Raw genomic sequence first — 16685 nt, 5'->3', positions numbered from 1 at the left:
CTCCGAAACAGTAACAATGGTAACATCAAGCTCTCTTCTTGATTTGATCATCACAATTTCATGTTTCTGTCAAAATATCACATGTATTCCATAAATATACACAAACATTATGTACCTGTAATAATTTAAAATTTTAAAAATGTTTAAAAAGATCACTGATCACTAGAACAGATATAATAATAATGAAAAAGTTCAAAATATTGTGGGAATTATCAAAATGTGACACAGTGATATAAAATAAGCACATGCTGTTTTTAAAAAATGACACCGACAGACTTGCTTAAAACCAGGCTACCACGAACCTTCCATTTGTAAAAAATGCAGTGTCTGCAAAGTGCAATCAGATAAGGTACAGTATAAAGAGGTGTGCTTGTTGCTAATAGGCCTCTTTTCCAGTTATTAACTGAAATGGAAATTAAATAATTTTTTAAACGACTGGACAATTTTTGTTAGTATTCTTAGGCAATATTCCCTAGTGAAAGAATTAACTTGGAAACATTTAAAGGGTATACCTATTTAATTTTACAATATTTTATGAGTTTTTTTAAGAGGATAATGAGGAAGGCAGCATTTTTCATATATATAAAACATTCTGACTAACTCACTTTTAGACATTCTATCTCATTTTTGTCTGAAGAAATTTGAAATATCATTGGAACACATTAAGTTTCTTATTATCATCTTGCCATTTCAGTAGGCTATTGACACACTAAATATCCACTCACTGTTTGAACACGGGTTTTTTTTTATTTGGAATGTACATGTCTAGCACTGTGCTAGAAAATAGGGGTTAACTAAAAATAGCATAGATGTCTGATCTCTGAAGTTCATATTCTATCTGGAAAGACAAACAGCTTTTACTTACAACACAATGTTAAAGAATTTATAGGGTGATGTGGAAACAAGGATGTGAGGAGCAATTGCATTTGCTGAGTTACCGGGGCAAAGGGAGAGTCTCCAAGTGAAACTGTTACTTGAGCTAAGAATTAAAGGATGGCAAAGTAATTTACTGGGGGAAAAGAGCATTAAGCTGCTCAAAGGCACAGAGTTGTACACTCTTTAATCTTTTGGGAGGAACTGTGAACAGTTAAGCATAGCCAACTGCATACTTCTTTGGACATGAGGATTATATAAAAATACATTCAAGACAGTTTTCTCCTAGTTCCAGGAGAAAATTTATGCCTGGCTAAATATTATAGCTGAAGCTATTTGGTAAAGAGCCACATAAATTAAATAAACATGCCAATTATTATGACAGCTTTTTCAGTGTATTTTTAGAGTGTGATAAATAATGATGATTTTTAAAAACAAATCACTAATTAAAATATTTGTAATTAATGGAAATATAAATCATGAATTAATGATTTGGTTGTGAAAATTAGTGAGTTTGTATGATTTAAAATGTAGACATGTACACATATGTAGGAATTCCTTCTATAATATGTTTATCCCTTAATAGATTTGGGTTTCTAATTTATTAGGTCTGCAAACAGTCCATAAGTAAGGGTTGTCGTAGGAATCTAATCATTTGGTTTATGAATTCCCAGTGACCGAGAGTAGAGTATGCCTTATCTAGTAATATACATTTTAGACAGACAACAAATAAATAAGACTTATTATCGAAAATACGTTTTACACAAAAATAACTATACTCTGTGATATAGAAAATATAAAGACTTATTTCCGGATACCCTTAGGTAAGCCCAAACTAACACAAGACACTCTGGGCACAGGCAACTCAGCTTCTTCATAAAGAAATAAGCACAAAGTAGGTCAGTGGCATGGAGTCTCAGTACAGACACACAACCAGGGCTTACCCTGGGAGACCGAGAATTGGTTGTAGATCTATGAAAATAATGTTGTGACTAGTTGGGAAATAATAAAAATGATAATGATAAGATGAAAACACATATCATTCTTACTATGTAGCATGCAATTTTTAAGTTCTTTACCTATATCTCCTTTAACGTGCCCAAAAATCATGTCTAGTTTTCCCTGCTTTCACCCTCACAGCTGGAGGGTTCATGGAGTTCTTCAGGGGATGACGATTGTGCTATGGCAGAGCAGCATTTCTAAGCCAAGTGTGAGTTCATGTGAGTAGAGCGAAACACGAGTCAAATTTCCATTAAAAGACTATGAGTTCCACCAGGCGCGGTGGCTCACACCTGTAATCCCAGCACTTTCGGAGGCTGAGGCAGGTAGATCACCTGAGGTCAGGAGTTTGAAACGAGTCTGGCCAACATGGTGAAGCCCCGTCTCTACTAAAAATACAAAAATTAGCCGGACATGATAGTGGGGGCCTGCAATCCCAGCTTTTTGGGAGACTGAGGCAGGAGAATTGCTTGAATCTGGGAGGTGGATGTTGCAGTGAGCCAAGATTGCACCACTGCACTCCAGCCTGGGCAACAAGAGAGAAACTCCGTCTCAAAGACAAAAACAAAAACAAAAGCAAACAACGAAAAACTATGGGTTCGCCATATAGTATGTCCTTAAAATAAGTAAAAGAGTATTTGTCAGGATTTTCATTCCTGCTTTGGCAGGTACGTAGTAAAGGTTATCATATAACCTTTTTAACTCAGCCTAATTTTAACTAAAAGTTGAGCGAGCCTGGAGCATTATGTTTACAATTGTTCATGTTAAAGCCTATTCCCAGCCAGGCGCAGTGGCTCACGCCTGTAATCCCAGAAGTTTAGGAGGCTGAAGCAGGACTATCACTTGGGGTCAGGAGATCGAGACTAGTCTGGTCAACATGGTGAAAACCCATCTCTACTGAAAATACAAAAATTAGCTGGGTGTGGTGGCGCGCGCTTGTATTCTCAGCTACTAGGGAGGCTGAGGCAGAAGAATTGCTCGAACCCGGGAGGCAGAGGTTGCCGTGAGTGGAGATGGTGACATTGCACTCCAGCCTCCAGCCTGGGCGACAAAGCAAGACTCAGTATCAAAAACAGAAACAAACAAGCAGAAAAAAAACACCTTTTCCTTTGAAAAACATACAATGTGCTCTAAGGACTAAAATATATTTCAAGATTTAGAAAAAACAAAACCCTAGAATAATTTACATTGGTAACACTCAAGAACCTGTTAAAAACAAAGATATAATTATGGTGGTAAACCAGTCATCTAAGATCTTCACTATTATCAGTATTATTTCTTCCTCTTAGGAAAATGCTGACTTACTGCACATGTACATTTAATACCATTATACACACACACACACATGAATGAGACAAATCTGATTGAATTTATATTATTATTCCAGAGCTTTTGTTGCTTTCAAGCAGAATAAAGTCATCAAAAAAATGGATGCAAAGATGTCAATAAGAAATAATAATAAATGATGGAAAGCGTCGGAGCTGTTGGCTTATGGTAATATTATAAATTAGATATTCTGAAGAAGATATTCTCTTGGAGTTCTGGGGTTCCAAATTAAAAGAGGTAGCTGAAAATTGAAGTAGTCAGATGATGCTGAAACTTTGGACATTTTTAACTCAGTATATCCTATAAAGTGAGGGTAAACAAAGGGTCTTAAGAGAGTGCAAACTGAAGTTTTGGAGCTGAGATGTTGGCATAATGCTGAAACTCTTCAAGTGGTATATTTGGATCATATGGTAATTTCTTGAAAATCTACAAATTTATATCTCTGGGGAAATATATATATACATACACATACACATATATATATATATGGTCAATAAATGAGTAAAAAGAATATAGATATGTGTTTCCATGCAAGTAAGGGGATTATCATAAATTCAGTGATAAACTTATGGGAAGATAAAAGATCTTCGCAAGTGGTGTTGCTAGCCAATGGGAAGTGGTTGAACACCAGAGTGAGAGAAAGCTTTGAAGATTTGCTTTTGACTCAACATCTACCCAACTCTAAATGCTTTACCAATGGATGCTCTTTACATCAGGAATGTAACATATATGTTTGCAAAAGAAAGCCCACTATTAGCAAGAGAATTTTAGTGTAACCCGAATCCCTAGCTGGAGTGAACTGGCTGATTACATATACGTGCTCATGTATTCTTCCACCTACCCTATTTCAAAATAACAAAAGTGTATGGATTACAAACTAAAAGCATTACATCTTCACAATGTTGTTTGTTTGAAAGAATTCAAAGGTAAACTTCTCAGTAGGAGAGTTGCATTATGTGGGAGATCAGAGGTGGTTCTGTGGTGCCTTTGAGTCTCAACCCTGTAGTCTCTTCTCTTCCTTTCTCTTGAATTAAGTTAAGATTAACAAGGAACACTGGTTGACTATCTGCCATGCCGCTACAAAGGAAGAATAGCTAATCTTTCTGTGAAACATGACCTTGCAGATGAAAATAACTAGACCAATCAGAAGTACAATTTCCATACTAGAGAAATCAAAGGCAACATGAACAACATAAAGCATCTGAAACAATTACAATTTTAAAATAAGCATGATGACTATACTTCAGAAAAGAGTTTAGCAAAATAAAATAAGACCAAGAAAAACTAAAGAAAACCTAAGTGAAAATATCAGGCAAGAGAAAATGATAGTTGACATAATGAATATGAGATAGGAGTTAAATAGCAGGATAAATGAAGCTGAATTATTAGTAAAGAAGAAGATTGAATTAAGGCAAATAATTCTGGAAAGAAAGAACATATATCAAAAATGTTAAGTGATATAGGTTTTTAAGTAGCAGATCCATTAACAGTTCATAAGAACTCCAGAAAAATAGAAACATAAAAATAGAAAGTAGAAAAGAGTTAAGTAAGTTGTAAAATAAATTTTCCACAACTGAATACACAATCTAGAATTGAAAAGTTTTTTTAAATGGCAAATAGGGTAGAAGAATAAATTCACAAATACTTGCACAGAACAAAATTTAAAGGGACTAATTAAAAATACATATGTATATTTAATTCTGGAAAAAATAATATACAGGAAAAATAATTATATTGAAATCAGATTCTCAAAAGCAAAATGCTTATAATGACAACTGAATATTTTAAGATTAGCAGTTAAATGTTACAACTTTCATATGCCATTTTATAATATAAATATCCTTAGTAATAAAAGGATTAAGAAAAAGCTTCAATGTTATGGACTGTCAATAATTCAGGATAGTTCTGAACTATTTCTATTTAAATAATTTAATAATAATTTAATTAGTAAATATAATAACTTGGTATTTAATTATTACATAACCATTTTTGCCTTTCACCTTGAAAATCACCCTTGGAAAAAAGACTTTATTAAAAAAAAAACTCCAGGAGAATTGACAAGAAAATAATTTTATGACTTCAGATATATTTTACTTAAACAGAAAGCATAAAAACAAAAAGAGCAAGAGACAAACTAGTTCCATAAGAAGGGAATTGGAAAGGCATGTTTGGGGTTGAGGGAGTAGAAAACAAAGGAATTTGAATTTTATCTAAAACTTTGTCCTTTGATGGGAAGATATAAATGTTAATGAAATTAATAAACTAATAAAGAGAAAAACTGTATTTGTAGATTAACTGGAAGAAATTAGGTCTATAAAATGAGAGCAGGAAATAGAAAAAAAAGAGTATAGTAAAAATATAAATGGTAGAGGAGATAAATAAAACCTAATGTAACAATAATAAAAATTGCAAATGGCTTAAATTTACCATTTAAACCTCCTATATGGGTCAAAAATATGGTCTAGAAATGTGTTGTCTTCAAGAAATACTTAAAAGGACAACAGTGTATGCGTGTTGGGCGGGGAAGGTGTGTATGTGTATTTAGTTTAAATAGGAAACAAAATAAATTTGGTGTAGCAATACTAAAATCTGAGATAAAATGTTGATTTAAAATATTGTAGAAAATTAGGGTGAAAATATATCTGTAACAGGTATCATAGAACAGAAAGATATAAGCATCATCAACATATAATCATCTAATAAGAGATTTAACATTGAATTAATATATAAGTTAATTATATAAATTAAATTAATGGAGAGATATGCAGATAGATATACAAATAGATCAACAAATGGTGTTGTAATCTAACATATCTCACAAAAAAACAAAAAGTTCAAGAGAAGAATCACTTGAAATATAAACAATATGAAAAGGAAGTAGCTTGAATTATTTGAAATATTAAAAAAAATGTAGAAAACCCTACTAGACATATAAAGAATAACTAGAAAAATAACATTCTTTTAAACACACATTAACAAAAAATGAATGCATTAGGCCATAAAGAGAGCTTCATAAAAACCTTTGGAGAAATTATACATATAATTTTACCAGATATCAATCAGTAATATTAGAATAAATATCAGTAGGCTGCTGAGAGTAGCACACTACAAACAGAAACTAAATAATATTACTCAATAACCTTAAAAGGAAATCATAACGTGATTATGAAATATTTAGATTGAACCAAAGGAAAGCACCACATGATGAAATTCATGGAGCCCTGAAAAAAACAGTATTTGTGGGAAATTTATAGCTTTAATTATGATGAAACAAGAAAGGTTATAGAACAGAAACTATTCATCTGGCATAAGAGGTTTCAAGATAGTAACAACATTAGCAAAAGAAAAACAAAAAGGATAGACGTCAGGAAAAGAGTGAACAAAAAAATAAAAATATAAACAAAATTTGAATTAGAATTTATTGTCATTAACATTAATAAAATCTCCTAGCCAAAACTTTTGCAAGTCTGAATTTAAAAAATAAAAGTAGAATTTTAAAATAAAGAAAATGCAGAATGAATACAACTGGAAATACAAACAATGGAGACTTGATGTAAAGAGTAGTTATTACATTCTAGTAAGTCTAGGCTAGTAATTCTACATGTAAAATGATACATTTCTGAAAAAACACAAAATGCCAACATAGGACAAGAAGAAAAATAAAACTTACATAGGTGAGTAAAATTTGAAAAAATAAAAAATAAACAAAAAAAACAAAAATAACAAAAAAAGTCTTAAATGGCTATCTTTCATGGCCATACCCAAATACTTTCGTAGATGATTTCAGAAAATAAACGGTTTCTATATTATAAAATATAATCAGAAAGTCAGAAAATAAATGGTTTCTATATTACAGTATTTTTTGAGAAAACATAAAATAGCAAAATATATGTTCCTGTTTGTGTGAGACTAGAGCATTTGAGTAGGAATAATCCTCTGCAACCCATTATTATGAAAGCTTAGAAATTCTTGTAAGTTCCGTAAGGGATCCAGAGAGAGGATGATCATCAGAGTTTTCTGTGGCAATTCACGTAGTCATTGATTTGTAACAATGGAAAATTCAACAATTAGAAGCACAAATCAAACGACATAGAAAGATCTCAAGAACACATTGCTGAGTGAAAAATTAAGCAAAGGCATGTGATAAAAACCATGATATTATGTGAATTAACAGCATAAAAGCACACACGATTTTGTGGTGAGTACACTTAAAATCTACTCTCTTAGTTTTCAAGTAAACAACATATTGTTTCTAACTATAGTCATTGTGTTGTATAGTAGATCTCTTGAATTTATTCACCCTAATTGTTGTTAAAAAGCACACATACAGAACAAGAAAATATGTTTTATAATAGTACTAATGAAAATAAGTCACGAAACAAAATAATGGAGTTGACAATGGGAAGAAGAGTTACATAGGGAATTGTGATAAAAAGTAATAAATAGATGCGCGGAATGGTTGATAAATAGTTACAAATAAAGTAAAAAAATAATTTTGAAAGGCTAATTATTATAGGCACTTATCTGTGTCTGGGATTTGAATGGGAGATATATATAGAGATACACATGTATAAAATTGTTTAAAAATAATTTTTTGGCAAATAGAAACAACACGGGAATGTATATTTTCAACTCGTGCTCTAGGTGTAGTATTTCCTGAGTATTTTTCAGAGTATCCGTAACCACAAGTATGTCCTCTTAAGGGCTGCAGTGCAAATTTATACTGCTGATATAGTCACAAAAACTCAAGAAATAAGTTAAAATTGTCTTATTCTGGTAGTGCCTTAAGGTCTTTTGCAGCAGAGAAGCACTTCATCTTTGAGAATCTGTGTTCAGGACTCATGCCTCACAAAATTCTCAAAGAGAAATAGAAAAACACATTTTCAGAGTCCAAATGTATAAAACATATGTGCATAATAAGTTACTAGAATGAATGGCAGTGGACTCAACAACAGACTATGTTCCCCCAAATTTCAAACACTGAAATTCCTGAATATAGAATATGAATTGATAAGATGAAAAATGTTTAAGGAGATACAGAGGATTACTAACCTATATACAAGGTATAAAATCTTTTTATATGAATGATTACGATAGTTTGAAAATAAACACATTTTAAAATTCATTTTAAAAGATATATTCTAGAAAAATATATATAACATCAAATCCAACTTTAGAAGATATAGATTATCAATATAACTTTATCTTTAATTTTTAACAGTGAACATTCTTTTAAAATTCTATCCAAAAATTCAAAAATACCTAAGATGTACCCAAGATAATTCAATAAATCATTGAAAAAATTGTTCCTGTTCTATGCAAATTTTTTTTCAGAGAAAAAAACAAGAAGGCCAAATTTTCCTCATGTCATTTGATGAATCTAGTATTTGGTATTAAAGTAACAAAACCCAACATAAAATATTAATGGATCAATTTACTTATAAAATAGATGCAAAATTGATAAAATATTTAGCAAAATAAATGCACTGATATACACATTTGAGCACAATATGCATACACACCTACATCAATCTTAGGTTAACTGTAAGTATTCAGGATACATTTATATTAGAAAATTTAGTATTACTATTCACCATGTAAAAAAGAAATTGATCATATTAATATATGCCCAAATATGCATAAGTAAATATCTGCTCACTGAAAAATATGAACAAATTAACAAACTAGTAACACTCTATTGAGAACATTTGTCAACTAGTGAATAGAATCCTGCAGAAAACACTTCACTTTGTGATGAAACATTAGATGCATTCCACTTAAAATCAAGAATCTGGTCATGATATTCACAATCCATATTTCCATTAACAACTTGCTGGCAATTTCAAACATTACAATGATAATAAATAAATAAATAGTGTAAGGACAGAGAAGAAAATGAATGACACTATCACTATTTGAGAAAGTATATACTCGTTAATATAGAAAATAGAGTTAAACTTTAAGTGTAAAAGTGAAAAATGAAAACAAGAGGCTTAATTCTCCCTGTTGTAAATAAGGTACAGATTTCCCATCACTCTCTTTTGTTAGAGCATTTACTTTAAAGAAACTTGTAATCATAAGTTCTTTTTGTGTCTCTTTGAAGTGTGTACCACCCTTATTAAAAGCCAAATAAGTCATTTGCCAGCTTGAAGACAAAGGAGTATCTTTTTCAAGGACCTGGGTAACATGTGTCTGAAATGTAATGGTTAGGGCAGAGAGTGTACCTGTATCCCAGTTTCTCTGGGAGAGGAGGAGTCTAACTTCATTACAAGTTGCAAAACTACCTTTTCTCATAAAGACATAAGAAATTAATGTTTCCTTTTAGTAAAGCCAATTAGTTAACACAGGTAGTCACCAATTGAATTGTGGATTAACTCTGTGACAAATGGTGCTGTCAAATCCAATCACTTGAGAACTAGTTATTGTTTTTCTGGAGAGCATGTGTGAGATGGGCTGTATCTGCTTGGTTATAGAAAAGGGTAAATTTTATTTCTGCATTTTCATGTCTTAGGGGATTGCCTATGATGTGCATCAAATTGTTGTTTAATGCTTATTTAATAATAAAACCACTTATTTTTCTCCTAATTTTTATAGAGCTTTGCTAGGTTATGATATTTAAAAATATATATATTTCCTTAACAATTATCATAATTAGTACTATAATTCAAAGAGCAATTTCATCAATATATGCAAATGAATTACATGGTTATATACAAAGTATATATTTAATACAATTCAATACCATTAAAATAGTAATACTATATACAGGAATACATTTAGCAAATTATCTATAATATCACTGTGAAAATGTTCTTTATGGAAAGTATAGCAAATGGCATTGAAAGACTTTTAAAAATGAATCTATTGACTCATATATAAATAGAGGATAGACACAGGATGATAGATAGATAGATAGATAGATAGATAGATAGATAGATAGATAAATTGATAGACAATATAATACCATTACAATAGTAATACTATATACAAGAATATATTTGGCAAATTATCTGTAATATCACTGTGAAAATATTCTTTATGGAAAGTATAATAAATGGTATTGAAAGATATTTAAAAATGTGTCTATTGACCCATATATATAAATAGATAGACAGAGGATAGAGGATGATTGATAGATAGATAGATAGATAGATAGATAGATAGATAGATAGATAGATAGACAAATTGTAAGGAAATCAATATAAGCATCTTAATTCTCCTTAAATCCAACTCTATTTCAATCAGAATGTTAATTTTTTCATTGAAACATTTGGAAGTGTGATGACTAAGAACTGACAAAACAATTTTGAAGAAAAAAGGTGGAGAAATTTACTTTACTACGTATCAAAACTTCTTATAGTTTTTACTACAATTAATAGGCAGATAGATTGCTAAAATTGAGACACAAGAAATACAATATGGCATATGCAAGTTACAAATGTGGCACTGCAAGTCACTGGGGAAAGAATAAATTATATAATAAATGGCACTTGAACTTTTATATATTCATATAGATAAAAATAAAATAGACTTCTGCATAACCCAATAGAGAATAGTAATTACATTTAGTTCAAAGATTCAAATATAAAACACAAAACTCTTAATTTTTTTGAAAGATAATATATGCTTCTATATGACCAAAGAGGAAGAAATAATTTTGTAAGCAAATGCTAAAAACAAAACCATGTAGAAATATTGATAGTTACCAAATTTAAAAATATGTGTGAATTCATTATGTGAAAAGACAAGCATACATTGGAAAAAAAATTTGCAATGAATGTCACTAATAAAGCTTTAGTTCTCAGAATATATAAAGCACTAAAAATCAATTTAGAAACAAAGAATCCAATGGTAACAAAAATGGGTTACATACACGAATAGAACCAAGAAAGAAACTAGAATCAACGCTGATGATTTTCATCAGATGTGAGTAATAGTTTTGTTGGAGAAAATCAGTAACCCATTTCTAGAGTAATTTGTAAGCACTAACTATATGTTAGCATGCAGGTATTCTTGGAGATAGCAAATCCACTTTTGAGGGTGTGTCCTAGGGTAATTTCTGTACACTTGAGAAAATGTATAAGAATGTTCCTGGCAGCATTGTATGAACATTCTGTCCTTCATATGATGAATGTGGTATGTTTGTAAATGGGATATTATAGAGGAAATACATGAATTAAAGCTATTGGAATCAATATGCATAAATATGTTCCTATTATACAACATTTTATATCATGCAAAATCACTATTCATTGTTTATTGGCATTTGCATATGTATCAAACATACAAAGAATATAATGGGAATGCTTAACAAAAAATTTTTTTAAAGTTTTATTTTTGAACAGTGGTCAAGTAAGGAATATAACTGGAGAGAGATAGAGACTTAAACAACATTGTCAACATTTTATTTCTTACTTTTCTATTGGATTCACAAGCTTTTATTAAATTCTTCTTCTTCTTCTTTTTTTTTTTTTTTTTTTTTTTGAGACAGAGTCTTGCTCAGTTGCCCAGCCTGGAGTGCAGTGGCGTGATCTCTGCTCACTGCAAGCTCCGCCTCCCAGGTTCAGGCCATTCTCCTGCCTCAGCCTCCCAAGTAGCTGGGACTACAGGCGCCCGCCACTACGCCCGGCTATTTTTTTTTTTTTTTTTTTTTTTTGTATTTTTAGTAGAGACGGGGTTTCACCTTGTTAGCCAGGATGGTCTTGATCTCCTGACCTCGTGATCCGCCCATCTCGGCCTCCCAAAGTGCTGGGATTACAGGCGTGAGCCACCGGGCCCGGCTGGTTTTATTAAATTCTTTATGCATATTATTGCATATCTGAAATATTTTACAGTAAATGGAAGGAAAAGGAAGTATACATAAATGCCAAATTCCAACCTTAAACTAATAAAAATACTATTATTTAACTTCAGACATCTGTTGTGAATTTCATTATCACAGAGGAGAATGTGTTGCTACATGGAGACATTTGATTTTGTGTGTCTTCACAGGAGTGTGATTGAAACTGCTGTTTCACACAGAAAGGCCTGCGTGCAGCAGGTTGAAAACAGGTCCTGAGGGGACGGCACATCCCAGCTGGAGTATGTGGCCCATCTGCCCGATTAGCACTGTGGCTGAAAGGAGCTGACAAGCAGCTTCTATTTTTATCTAATCTTTAAATTCCAGGAACCTCATTTCACTAAATCATAGCTTTCGAGTAGGATTGTAAAAGCTTTCCCTCTGCTCATTCCTTTTTAATCTAGGTTTCTCTCAAGAGCTCTACTCATGGAAGGCTCTATTCTGATAAACTCTCCGTCTCCCTGCCATTACAACATTGAAATGAAAATCCCCTGAGCTAAAAGTAAAACAAAACAGTGTCTAAGGATAACTTAGCAATTACTCATACAGCTAAAGGTATTTTAACAGATTTAAGAATTAATATTTCCTGTTTTTATACAGTTTTTGCATTGGGCATAATGCAGTACAGTATGCAAAGATAAGTATACTTACAATTGCTTTCACTACTTTTCTTAGAGACAATAAAAATTCACCTGTGAATTTATTAAGCATTCCTATCATTGCTCTTTAAAAGTTAGTTTTAATTTAACTATATATTTAATGCATCTTTATATTTGAAAGATATATTTCAGCCAGGCGTGGTGGCTAATGCCCGTAATCCCAACACTTTGGGAGGCCGAGGTGGGCAGATCGCTTGAGGTCAGGAGTTCAAGACCAGCCTGGCCAACATGGTGAAACCCCATCTCTATTAAAAATGCAAAAATTAGTTGGGTGTGGTGGCACACGTCTGTAGTCCCAGCTACTTGGGAGGCTGAGGCAAGAGAACCACTTGAATCTGGGAGGCAGAGGTTGCAGTGAGCTGAGATCACATTATTGCACTCCAGCCTGGGTGACAGAGTGAGACTCCATCTCAAAATAATAATAATAATAATAATAAGAAGAAGAAGAAGAAGAAGAAGAGGAAGAAGAAGAAGAAGAAGAAGAAGAAGAAGAAGAAGAAGAAGAAGAAGAAGAAGAAGAAGAAGAAGAAGACGACGACGAAGACATAATTCTGGGGTACTGGACAATGGCAAGATAGTATGCCACACACATTCTGAAGGATAGTGTAATATGTTAAAAGGAAATGTTAGTATCTAATTTATTTATTTAATTGATTCCATTTGTAGTTATGGGCTAGTAAGATGCATGTACATGGTTATGAGGGTGAGTGTGGGTAATGAAATACTTGAAGATGAGTATGATATTAGAGGCAAATCCAAATGATCTGTTCTTTGACATCAGTGATGAGGAAGCAAACTCAATTTCCAAGAGGTAGGGACAAGGCTGGAACGGGAATAGAAGGTTTCAACTGGAAACCACTATATCTGGCCATATAGGAAAGCAAGGATATCAAATGACAAGAAATAGATTAGCCTGTGATGTTAGCTTTTTTAAAGGGAGAATAATTCTGATCAATGTTACACTTTCAACTAATCAATTCCTCTTTATTTTATTTTATTTTTTTTTTTTTTGAGACAGGGTCTCGCTCTGCCCCCAGGCTAGAGTGCAGTGGCATGATCTCGGCTCACTGCAACGTCTGCCTCCCAGGTTCAAGCAATTCTGCTGCCTCAGCCTCCCAAGTAGCTGGGATTATAGGCACACACCATCATGCCCAGCTAATTTTGCATATTTTTAGTAGAGACGGAGTTTCACCATGCTGGCCAGGCTGGTTTCGAACTTCTGACCTCAAGTGATATGCCTGCGTCAGCCTCCTAAAGTGTCAGGATTACAGGCGTGCGCCACCGTGCCTGGCAGCAACTGATCTATTCAATTAGAAATTTTTATGGTTGACGTGCAATTAAAGTGGAGTTAGATTTCAAAATTAAAACAAGGAGGATATAGTACTTGCTCTGAATCAAAGATGAACCATACTTAAATTATTCACACAATTAGTAAAAAAAAATCAATGAACTAAAGAGTTTCAACTGTACAATTCATAATTGCATCTAAAGCAATGGCATAATTGTATTGAAAATGCAAATTCACTAATTCTTTACTCTTGGACTAGTGTAATTCAATTAATTTCAAATTTTAGAAAAGAAATACCATTTCAAAATAATGGAGAAAACTTCAATAAATACGGCAGAAATCTCACAACATTTAAAATGATTAATAGTTAAAGGGCCACAGGCATATTTTTTTTTAATTTATTTATTATTATTATACTTTAAGTTGTAGGGTACATGTGCATAACGTGCAGGTTTGTTACATATGTATACTTGTGCCATGTTGCTGTGCTGCACCCATCAACTCGTCATTTACATCAGGTATAACTCCCAATGCAATCCCTCCCCCCTCCCCCCTCCCCATGATAGGCCCCGGTGTGTGATGTTCCCCTTCCTGAGTCCGAGTGATCTCATTGTTCAGTTCCCACCTATGAGTGAGAACATGCGGTGTTTGGTTTTCTGTTCTTGTGATAGTTTGCTAAGAATGATGGATTCCAGCTGCATCCAAGTCCCTACAAAGGACACAAACTCATCCTTTTTTATGGCTGCATAGTATTCCATGGTGTATATGTGCCACAATTTCTTAATCCAATCTGTCACTGATGGACATTTGGGTTCATTCCAAGTCTTTGCTATTGTGAATAGTGTCGCAATAAATATACGTGTGCATGTGTCTTTATAGCAGCATGATTTATAATCCTTTGGGTATATCCCCAGTAATGGGATGGCTGGGTCATATGGTACATCTAGTTCTAGATCTTTGAGAAATCGCCATACTGTTTTCCATAATGGTTGAACTAGTTGACAATCCCACCAACAGTGTAAAAGTGTTCCTATTTCTCCACATCCTCTCCAGCACCTGTTGTTTCCTGACTTTTTAATGATCGCCATTCTAACTGGTGTGAGATGGTATCTCATTGTGGTTTTGATTTGCATTTCTCTGATGGCCAGTGACGATGAGCATTTTTTCATGTGTCTGTTGGCTGTATGAATGTCTTCTTTTGAGAAATGTCTGTTCATATCCTTTGCCCACTTTTTGATGGGGTTGTTTGTTTTTTTCTTGTAAATTTGTTTGAGTTCTTTGTAGGTTCTGGATATTAGCCCTTTGTCAGATGAGTAGATTGCAAAAATTTTCTCCCATTCTGTAGGTTGCCTGTTCACTCTGATGGTAGTGTCTTTTGCTGTGCAGAAGCTCTTTAGTTTAATGAGATCCCATTTGTCAATTTTGGCTTTTGCTGCCCTTGCTTTTGGTGTTTTAGACATGAAATCTTTGCCCATGCCTATGTCCTGAATGGTACTACCTAGGTTTTCCTCTAGGATTTTTATGGTATTAGGTCTAACATTTAAGTCTCTAATCCATCTTGAATTAATTTTCGCATAAGGAGTAAGGAAAGGATCCATTTTCAGCTTTCTACTTATGGCTAGCCAATTGTCCCAGCACCATTTATTAAATAGGGAATCCTTTCCCCATTTCTTGTTTCTCTCAGGTTTGTCAAAGATCAAATGGCTGTAGATGTGTGGTATTATTTCTGAGGACTCTGTTCTGTTCCATTGGTCTATATCTCTGTTTTGGTACCAGTACCATGCTGTTTTGGTTACTGTAGCCTTGTAGTATAGTTTGAAGTCAGGTAGCATGATGCCTCCAGCTTTGTTCTTTTGACTTAGGATTGTCTTGGAGATGCGGGCTCTTTTTTGGTTCCATATGAACTTTAAAGCAGTTTTTTCCAATTCTGTGAAGAAACTCATTGGTAGCTTGATGGGGATGGCATTGAATCTATAAATTACCTTGGGCAGTATGGCCATTTTCACGATATTGATTCTTCCTATCCATGAGCATGGTATGTTCTTCCATTTGTTTGTGTCCTCTTTTATTTCACTGAGCAGTGGTTTGTAGTTCTCCTTGAAGAGGTCCTTTACATCCCTTGTCAGTTGGATTCCTAGGTATTTTATTCTCTTTGAAGGAATTGTGAAAGGAAGTTCATTTCTGATTTGGCTCTCTGTTTGTCTGTTACTGGTGTATACGAATGCTTGTGAGTTTTGCACATTAATTTTGTATCCTGAGACTTTGCTGAAGTGGCTTATCAGCTTAAGGAGATTTTGGGCTGAGACAATGGGGTTTTCTAAATATACAATCATGTCATCTGCAAACAGGGACAATTTGACTTCTTCTTTTCCTAACTGAATACCCTTGATTTCTTTCTCTTGCCTGATTGCCCTAGCCAGAACTTCCAACACTATGTTGAATAGGAGTGGTGAGAGAGGGCATCCCTGTCTTGTGCCAGTTTTCAAAGGGAATTTTTCCAGTTTTTGCCCATTCAGTATGATATTGGCTGTGGGTTTGTCATAAATAGCTCTTATTATTTTGAGGTACGTTCCATCAATACCGAATTTATTGAGCGTTTTTAGCATGAAGGGCTGTTGAATTTTGTCAAAAGCCTTTTCTGCATCAATTGAGATAATCATGTGGTTCTTGTCTTTGGTTCTGTTTATATGCTGGATTATGT

The 16685-nt window shown here is 33.3% G+C and overlaps 1 protein-coding gene and 1 long non-coding RNA gene across 8 annotated transcripts in view; one reads left to right on the top strand and one right to left on the bottom strand.

Moving 5' to 3' along the window:
• LOC105488649 (follistatin like 5) overlaps positions 1 to 16685 on the bottom strand; it is an 813494-nt gene that overhangs the window by 683207 nt on the left and 113602 nt on the right. The window lies entirely within an intron of this gene.
• Positions 7312 to 16685, top strand: part of LOC139362292 (uncharacterized) — a 51382-nt gene continuing 42008 nt past the window's right edge. Inside the window, exon 1 of the long non-coding RNA XR_011620861.1 lies at positions 7312 to 7396. This is a non-coding gene — a long non-coding RNA (uncharacterized lncRNA). The remainder of the gene's footprint in view (positions 7397 to 16685) is intronic.

The sequence above is a fragment of the Macaca nemestrina genome, chromosome 3, assembly GCF_043159975.1.
Source record: "Macaca nemestrina isolate mMacNem1 chromosome 3, mMacNem.hap1, whole genome shotgun sequence".
Taxonomy (NCBI): Eukaryota; Metazoa; Chordata; class Mammalia; order Primates; family Cercopithecidae; genus Macaca; species Macaca nemestrina.
This window is presented reverse-complemented; position numbering and strand designations above follow the sequence as displayed.